The following is a 10,368-nucleotide window of genomic DNA, read 5'->3' as shown; positions in this document are numbered from 1 at the left end:
AGGATGAAAGGTTTTAAGATATATCTGCTATACTGGTAAAGAATCTGCCTGCCAATGCAGGTTCAATTCCTGGGTTGGAAAGATCCCCTGAAGTAGGAAACAGCAACTTACTCCAATATTCTTGCTGGGAGAATCCCATGGACAGAGGAGCCTGGCAGGCTACAGCCCATGGGGTCACAAAGAGTCAGACATGACTGAAACTATTGAGCACACACGTACCTACAAGCCAAGGGACAGCTGGAGCCACCAGCAGGTGGAGGAGTCAAGAAAGGACAGTTCCCTGGAGCCTCGGAGGAGGTGCAGCTCTGCTGACACCTTGATTTAGAACTCCTGGCTTCCAGAACTGTGAGAAAATAAATTTTCCTGTTTTAAGCCTTCAAGGGTGTAGTATTTGTTGCAGGGTCTCTAGGGAACTAGTGCATCCCCTCTCATATTTTCACTCTAATTGAACTCTTTTGGCAACTTAAAGCCTTTGAGGTTCAAAGGTGATGGATGCTCTCATGGTAGAATTTCAGAGTTTACACTGGTTCTTTTTGTGGTCCTTAGGCATGGAGGGAACAAATGGTTTCATTGACTTGTAAAACCTCCCCTGATGATGTGTGTCAGATTATGAGAAACTCATCTCTAGTGCTTTGACCATGTTGATTTTAAAAGTAATAGTGATGACAAAAGTAATGTGCTATTATTTAGGGCACTCCTTGCCCATGCTGCTGCTGCTGCTGCTGCTGCTGCTAAGTCGCTTCAGTCGTGTCCGACTCTGTGCGACCCCATAGACGGCAGCCCACCAGGCTCCCCCGTCCCCGGGATTCTCCAGGCAAGAATACTGGAGTGGGTTGCCATTTCCTTCTCCAGTGCATGAAAGGGAACCATGAAAGGTATTAATATTAAAGCTCACAATCGCTATTGTTTTTAAGGATGGAGAAAACTAGAGAATAGAAAAGTTAAGTAACTTCTTCAGAGTCAATAGCTATAGTGTGAGAAAGCCTGTGGTTATGAAAATTATTCTATGTTTCCTCGAATTTCTTTTGGTACAAAACATACTCTTGTACAGTTCTATGCTTTTTCCTTGCACTTCCTCGTTCCTTTTGCGGAGAAGGCAATGGCACCCCCTCCAGTACTCCTGCCTGGAGAATCCCATGGACGGAGGAGCCTGGTAGGCTGCAGTCCACGGGGTCGCAAGGAGTCGGACACGACTGAGTGACTTCACTTTCACTTTCATGCGTTGGAGAAGGAAATGGCAACCCACTCCAGTGTTCTTGCCTGGAGAATCCGAGGAACGGGGGAGCCTGGTGGGCTGCCGTCTATGGAGTCGCACAGAGTCGGACACGACTGAAGTGACTTAGCAGCAGCAGCAGCAACAGCACTCCTTTTGAAATGAACTCAAACCTCTCAGTCCTAAACCAGAATAAAAACCAACTCCTCAAACCTGAAAACTTACACTAATTAATATAAACCTGTCTCAAGACTTTTAAAAGGATAACGTGCATCTAAGATATCCACAACGAATCAACTGCCTATTAAGGTGAATGATATGAAATTGCTGACCACCAGGTGGTTTCGAGGCACAAAATGACAGTTATATCTGGTCTACTTTAATGTTTTTCAACCCATTAGTGTCAGACTTCTAGCTTTACCACTCTAAATCTACTCTTGAAGATACACAAGTAACATCCTAATTACAAAATGTGAGAATTAACTCTTCACTTCTCTGGATATAAAGATAGCTAAATATCTGTTTAATACTACTCATCAGTAGTAATATCTGTTGAGTGCTGTCTATGTAATCAGTACAGGGTTAAGCATTTAACCCTTTCAGAAGAGATCATGTGCTTTCCCCCAAATAAAAGAAGATGGAACTGAAGCTTGGAGAGGTTGTGTAAATCGCCCTCCATAACCAGCAAGCTCAGGATTCAAAGACTGGCTCATTTCACTATGAAGTTCTTGATGGCTGTGATACAAGTCTTCCTAGTTTTTGACAAAATTGAGCACTTCCATTTTGAATATATTTCTCTCCTGATGTCTATGGGACCACTCTCTGTTTTCTTTCAACCTATGCTCGCTATTCACTTTCTCTTTCTAATTCTTCTTTCACTGCCTAACTTTTAAGTGTCACTTTCCCCCCAAGGTTTTGTCTTTGGCTCTCTTCTCATCTCACTTGTCTCTTCTCACCTTTTTTTATTTTACGCACTCTTCCTATGGATTCAATTATCACTTATGATGTGATAACTTTCAAACCTCTACCTTGAATTCTCTCCTGAGCTTCAGATGTAATTCACTGTCAGGCACTGCTCCTGGATCTTAGGCTACTCAGCTCAAATATACACCTCTATTCATACCCCAAACTCCTCCACAACTTTGTTTCCTTATTTCCTATCCTGGTGGAAACACACCCACTGAAAAGTCATGGAATGAGAGGTGAATTCACAGAATTATTTGAATTTCTCACCCTTCTTTCACTTTCTCCTCTACTTCATCAAAAACAATAATCTCTAAGTTGTGTAACTGTTACCTCCAAAATAATGCTCAAATCTTTCTCCCTTTCTCTATCCTCAATTCAGTTGCTGTTGTATGAGCCCCCGCAGCTGCAATGTGAACTTTGGAAGTGGTCTTTTGACTGGTGACCCTGTTCCTGTTATGTCAGTTTGCGTGACCTCTCCTGACTCAGCTGACCCTCCATTGAGAGCTCCATTCAGAAGGTTAGAGCTGGGACACCTGGACCCATTTGACGCAGCTAATTATGCCGTGTTCTGTGCCTTCCACAGAATACCTGGTATAAAATTAATATTTGCTGATGAAACACACTGATTCTTATTTTCTTTGTCAAATTATAAAGCTCTTCAACATATTTAAAATATTTGTGTCATTATTATGATAACTTTGCGGGTTAGGCATATAATCCCATTTCTATTTTATAATACAAGTAAGGAAATGCAGGCTCAGAATATCTAACAGGTTCTCCTGGGACTTCCCTGGTGGTGCAGAGGTTAAGACTCAACGCTTCTGATGCAGGGGGTGTGGGTTCGGTCCCTGGTTAGGGAACTAAGATCCCACATGCCCCGCAGTGCAGCCCAAAATATAAATAAGTAAATAAATGAATAAATAAAAGGTTTTCCCAGATATGTGAACTACAGAAATGGGACTGAACTCAGATTTTCCTGGTTTGTAGCCAGATTCTCTTTTCTACCTCCATCACTAGTAAGTGAACCTGCATTTATCTGTGCTCCACATCCCTAGCAGCAGCTTTCTCTGACTTATTCAGGGTCTGTGAATGAAGGCCAGTTCACAATGTGACTGATATTACAATTTATTTTTAAGTAGCTGTCACTGCGGAAGTTTCAGCTTTTCCCACTGTGAACAGTGAGCTCCTAAAGCCCTCAGCCCGTCTTTGATCTACACCACCCTCCCCTAGAGTTTGAGGCTGTGATGAACCAGAGCAGAAGTTTGGTTTCTAAAGTGTTTCTGATGATTAAGACTTGTTTGACGTCAATGTTACAGTTGTCAGTAGGTGATGGAATTGTGTATCCATTTGGCATGGCTGAGGAAGAACTCAGCCACAGTCAGTTTAGGCTGTGATGTTTACCTGTTTTTGTTTCAGCTCTCTGTCAGTATTTTGATTCCTGCTGCTAACTCTGTTTTAGTCCTTCAAGAATATTCTGTTCCAAATTTAAGACTGTCACATTTATGGACCACAAAACCCTTCCTGATTCCTCACAGAGGAGCTGAGATATACACTGCTAGATGTTTCCAAAAATCAACTTTATATTAAATATTAATATAATAAGTTGAGTATATTTAATAAATGTATTTTATATAACAAAATATATGCAATTACATTTATGACATATATTGATGTGTATTATCATATAATATTAAATATTAAGTGAATTAAATATGAAATACAGAAAATAAAAATACATTATGTTTGTGTGTGTGAATTCGCTCAGTTGTGTCTGACTCTTTGTGACCCGATGGACTGTAGCCCACCAGGCTCCTCTGTTCTCATGGTATTCTCCAGGCAAGAATGCTGGAGTGGGTAGCCATTCCTTTCTCCAGGGGATCTTCCAGACCCAGGGATCAAACCCAAGTTTCTTACGTCTCCTGCATTGTCAAGTGGGTTCTTTACCATTAGTACCACCTGGAAAGCCCAAAAATATATCATAGTGAGAACTTTCCTGAATATAAGAAAGAGTAAGAAGCAATTTATCTTAACGTAGAGGTACGTAGCGGAGAAGGAAATGGCAACCCACTCCAGTACTCTTGCCTGGAAACTCCCATGGATGGAGGAGTCTGGTAGGCTGTAGTCCATGGGGTCGCTAAGGGTCAGACATGACTGAGCGACTTCACTTTCACTTTTCACTTTCATGCATTGGAGAAGGAAATGGCAACCCACTCCAGTGTTCTTGCCTGGAGAATCCCAGGGATGGGGGAGCCTGGTGGGCTACCGTTTATGGGGTCTCACAGAGTCTGACACAACTGAAGCAACTTAGCAGCAGCAGCAGCAGAGGTATGTAGACTTTGGAGTAGGACAAGATTGTGCTATTCACTTAACTCTCTATGGCTTTCTTCCTTCCTTTACCATTAGAAATAACCATCCTTTGGTAAGAAATAACTTATTTTATCATTAGAAAGAACTATCTTATAGGGCTGTGACAAGGACTAATAATATAATTTAAAGCACCTACCTTATATCCTGGCATACATGTAACTATTACCATGTTCACAGGAGAGTAAAAAAGTGTGAAAGGTTCAGAAACCACGATGAACAAAAATAACAGAAATGAATACATCAAATAAATATGGCTAAACCTCTGAAATAACTCTAGTAATTAAAGCCATTAGACAATGGAAACGCTTTTTGTGATAAAGTAGGCAACCAGTAGTAGGAAGGGTTCAAGGAAGGGCTATTTTATGTTTGTGGGGAGGAAAAATCTATAAATAAAATTTCTTAGTTAGGTGGGAAAATTAGCAAGACATCTTTGAGGTCCCTTTAAAATCTAATAACTCTAATATTATTTGATTATAAAATTGAGATCCTCACAACATAGGGTAGTATTTAAGTCTATTAGTTATTATACTGTTGCATGATTGAATTTAACAGCCTTTTAGAGTCATTACAAAGAGTGAGTCTGACCAGGAGTTGATGGAGAGCTCAGTTGAGCTGAGAGAATTACCCAGAGTGCTAAGAAGGATGAAAGACGTTGACCAGAAGGAGGTCCTTTGTTCCTTAGAGAAGAAATGGTTAAAAATGCTGAAAAGTAACTTCGCCTATTTTAATTTGCTTGAGTGAGACTTTGCTTAGTCTTAGTTAAACTTAATTTGAATATCTAATTAGTAGTGATTCTTGAGAAATCTCAGCTTCTGAAATGTAACTGGAAGGTAAATATTGCTGCTATACCCTGTTTCCCAGCTCCCAAGTAGCCCTTTGTATTATTTCTCTGCTGAGGAAGTATTTGCTTCATTAGCAGTTTGGTAATGTCAGCACCCTGGAGAATGTTCTGGAACATCTGGAGTCCGTCAATTAGATTTTGAGGGTGCAAGGGGATTAGGAGGTTGAATTCCTTTATATCCAGGATCACATCCCTTAAGGAAGATTCTAAAATAAGACTTGTTTTGGAAGCAGCCACTAGGGTTTTCTGTGGAGACCCGATGAGACTTAGTTCAATCAGTTCAGTTCAGCCACTCAGTCATGTCCAACTCTTTGTGACCCCATGGACTGCAGCATGCCAGGCTTCCCTGTCCATCACCAACTCCCAGAGTTTACTCAAACTGATGTCCATTGAGTTGGTGATGCCATCCAACCATTTCACACTCTGTTGTCCCCTTCTCCTCTTGCCTTCTATCTTTCCCAGTATCAGGGTCTTTTCCAAGGAGATAGTTCTTCCCATCAGGTGGCCAAAGTAATGGAGTTTCAGCTTCAGCATCAGTCCTTCCAATGAATGTTCAGGACTGATTTCCCTTAGGATGGGCTGGTTGGATCTCCTTGCTGTCCAGGGACTCTCAAGAGTCTTCTCCAACACCACAGTTCTAAAGCATCAATTCTTCTGCACTCAGCTTTCTTTATAGTCCAACTCTCACATCCACACATGACTACTGGAAAAACCATAGCTTTGACAAGACAGACCTTTGTTGGCAAAGTAATGTCTGTGCTTTTTAATATGCTGTCTAGGTTGGTCATAGCTTTGCTTCCAAGGAGCAAGCGTCTTTTCATTTCCTGTTTGCAGTCACCATCTGTGGTGATTTTGGAGCCCCCCAAAATAAAATCTCTCACTGTTTCCATTGTTTCCCCATCTATTTCCCATGAAGTGATGGGACCAGATGCCATGATCTTAGTTTTCTGAATGTTGAGTTTTAAGCCAACTTTTTCACTCTCCTCTTTCATCAAGAGGCTCTTTAGTTCTTCTTCACTTTCTGCCATAAGGGTGGTGTCATCTGCATATCTGAGGTTATTGATATTTCTCCCAGAAATCTTGATTCCAGCCTATGCTTCATCTAGCCCAGCATTTTGCATGATGTACTCTGCATATAAGGTAAATAAGCGGGGTGACAATACGCAACCTCAAGGTACTCCTTTCCTGATTTGGAACCAGTCTGTTGTTCCATGTCCAGTTCTAACTGTTGCTTCTTGACCTGCATACAGATTTCTCAGGAGGCAGGTCAGGTGGTCTGGTATTCCCATCTCTTGAAGAATTTTCCACAGTTTGTTGTGATCCACACAGTCAAAGGCTTTGGCATAGTCAATAAAGAAGAAGTAGATGTTTTTCTGGAACTCTATTGCTTTTTTGATGATCCAATGGATGTTGGCAAGCTGATCTCTGGTTTCTCTGCCTTTTCTAAAACCAGCTTGGACATCTGGAAATTCACAGTTCATGTACTTTTGAGGCCTGGCTTGGAGAATTTTTATCATTACTTTGCTAGTGTGTGCTGCTGCTACGTTGCTTCAGTTGTGTCTGACTCTGTGCGACCCCATAGACGGCAGCCCACCAGGCTCCCCGATCCCTGGGATTCTCCAGGCAAGAACACTGGAGTGGGTTGCCATTTCCTTCTCTAGTGTGTGAGATGAGTGTAATTGTGTGATAGTTTGAACATTCTTTATCATTCCCTTTCTTTGGGATTGGAATGAAAACTGACCTTTTCCAGTCCTGTGGCCACTGCTGAGTTTTCCAAATTTGCTGGCATATTGAGTGCAGCACTTTCATAGCATCATCTTTTAGGATTTGAAATAGCTCAACTGGAATTCCATCGTCTCCACTAGCTTTGTTCAATAAAGCCACCTAAGTTCATCAGGATTCTTGGAGAGTCTCTTCTTAAAGACCTTGTGAAGCTAGAATTCATCTAGAATATTCCCCAACTCATGAGAAGCAGACTGTGGTCCAGGTAATGTAATTGGAGATATTCCCTGATCACTCTGAACATACAGATTTTTCAAATGCTTTATATTGTCTATAGTGCCTTAAACCCTACATATTAGAAAAGTTTCCCTGACTATAATTGATTTCACGCAAATTAAAAGTGTATATGAAAGCATATAAAACCCTAGGAAAGAGTGTGTGTTAATCCGGCATTCACATATGTAACACGGATTTACCAAATCAAATACTTGCTTAACTAGATTGACCCATGGACATAAAGGTCAGTTTCTTTGACTGGGAGTAGTTAGAAGAAAGTGTAGAAGGAATATTTGCACAATAAGAGAAAAACATTGGTCCATTACATAATCAGGGAAGAAAAGAACAGAAGAGGTAGATGTTGGGAGATATATGATTCCCTTATGCCATGATTTTTCACGTGATCATTAATAACAATCATCCATATCTTTTAAATTTCCCCAACAGCTGGCAAACTATCCTGGAGTCAGAGTATCTGCACAAATTCACTAGAAACAAAAGTCTATGGACAGTTAGCTGCAGACTAACTTCAAACATCTGAAGCCAGAAAGTGAGTACAGGTCATGTTTACACATACACCCTGAAGTCAAATTACTGAAGAAGTTCTGTTCTGCAACAAGATCAAAGATGAATGTGGGTGGACATGTCTTCCAAATAAGGTTGTAAAGTTGAGAGAAGAACGGGGTAGGACTCAGAGCTGGCTCATGCTCCAGGTGGAATGAGAATGCCTATTCTGCATTTTCATCAAAAGAACACTAATGGAACACTACTGGCAAGTGATATCCTTAAGATGCATCATTTTATTCAATCCCCACCGTAGTCTAAGAGGCAGTATATTATAGTCTTGTGAGAGGGAGAATCATGTGTGTTTGAGGGGCATGATTAACAGTATCCTGAGCCCAATCCCAAAGAAAGGCAATGCCAAAGAATGCTCAAACTACCGCACAATTGCACTCATCTCACATGCTAGTAAAGTAATGCTCAAAATTCTCCAAGCCAGGCTTCAGCAATACGTGAAACGTGAACTTCCAAATGTACAAGCTGGTTTTAGAAAAGGCAGAGGAACCAGAGATCAAATTGCCAATATCCGCTGGATCATCGAAAAAGCAAGAGAGTTCCAGAAAAACATCTATTTCTGCTTTATTGACTATGCCAAAGCCTTTGACTGTGTGGATCACAATAAACTGTGGACAATTCTGAAAGTGATGGGAATACCAGACCATCTGACCTGTCTCTTGAGAAACCTGTATGCAGGTCAGGAAGCAACAGTTAGAACTGGACATGGAACAACAGACTGGGTCCAAATAGGAAAAGGAGTACATCAAGGCTGTATATTGTCACCCTGCTTATTTAACTTATATGCAGAGTACATCATGAGAAACGCTGGGCTGGAAGAAACACAAGCTGGAATCAAGATTGCCGGGAGAAATATCAATAACCTCAGATATGCGGGTGACACCACCCTTATGGCAGAAAGTGAAGAAGAACTAAAGAGCCTCTTGATGAAGGTGAAAGAGAAGAGTGAAAAAGTTGGCTTAAAGCTCAATGTTCAGAAAACTAAGATCATGGCATCTGGTCCCATCACTTCATGGGAAATAGATGGGGAAACAGTGGAAACAGTGTCAGACTTTATTTTTTTGGGCTCCAAAATCACTGCTGATGGTGATTGCAGCCATGAAATTAAAAGACGCTTACTCCTTGGGAGGAAGGTTATGGCCAACCTAGATAGCATATTTAAAATCAGAGACATTACTTTGCCAACAAAAGTACGTCTAGTCAAGGCTATGGTTTTTCCAGTGGTCATGTATGGATGTGAGAGTTGGACGGTGAAGAAAGCTGAGCGCCGAAGAACTGATGCTTTTGAACTGTGGTGTTGGAGAAGACTGTTGAGAGTCCCTTGGACTGCAAGGAGATCCAATCAATCCATCCTAAAAGAGATCAATCCTGGGTGTTCATTGGAAGGTCTGATGTTGAAGCTGAAACTCCAATACTTTGGCCACCTCATGCGAAGGGTTGACTCATTGGAAAAGACCCTAATGCTGGGTAGGATTGGGGGCGGGAGGAGAAGGGGACGACAGAGGATGAGATGGTTGGATGGCATCACCGACTCGGTGGACATGGGTTTGGGTAGACTCCGGGAGTTGGTGATGGACAGGGAGGCCTGGCGTGCTGCAATTCATGGGGTCGCAAAGAGTCGGACACGACTCAGCGACTGAACTGAACTGAGTCATTGTCTGGATTTCTATCCCATTTCTTCTACTTACCATCTGTGTAAACTTATGAAAATTATTTAACTTCTATGTCTCGGTTTTCTCATGGGGATGATAATTTTTTCAAGTATTAGATCAGCTAATGCATTCAAAATTTTCAGAACAGTGCTTGTACTAAGCACTCAATTAATATTCATTGTTATTCTGAGGCTTCTTCCTTCTTGTCTTTCTAACATAAATAAAGAACTTAAAGCTTACATGATTTAGTTTGATGACGATCATATAGTCATTGACAGAACCAGGATACTTTTTTTTTTTACATATACATGTTTCCATTCTCTCCCAAACTCTCCTTCCATCCAGGTTGCCATATAACACTGAGCAGAGTTCAATGTGCTATACAGTAGGTCCTTGTTGGTTATCCATTTTAAATACAGCAGTGTGTACATGTCCATCCCAAATTCTCTAACTGTCCTTTCCCTTCATCCTTCCCCCCAGAAACTATAATTTCAGAACCAGGATTTGAATTAAGCTGTTTATGACTCTAATACAAAAAGTCTTTCCAGAATTTCATTGTTCCTTCTCTTTGTTAATAAATAATGAAATCCAGATTATTATGTATGGACTTAACTAATTGATATTTTATATAGTAACTGTTTATTGAATGTCTACTGTGTATCAAACACTAATTTAGGAATAGGGAATGTTATAGCAGCCTAAGGAAGACAAGGTAATATATTATATAATAAGATGTAAGAAAGAGATAAGGATCA

This window comes from Giraffa tippelskirchi, chromosome 14 (genome assembly GCF_054371585.1).
Source record: "Giraffa tippelskirchi isolate mGirTip1 chromosome 14, T2T-mGirTip1v1.2.pri, whole genome shotgun sequence".
Lineage (NCBI taxonomy): Eukaryota > Metazoa > Chordata > Mammalia > Artiodactyla > Giraffidae > Giraffa > Giraffa tippelskirchi.
The sequence above is the reverse complement of the archived record's forward strand: the minus strand, read 5'-3'. Positions refer to the sequence as shown.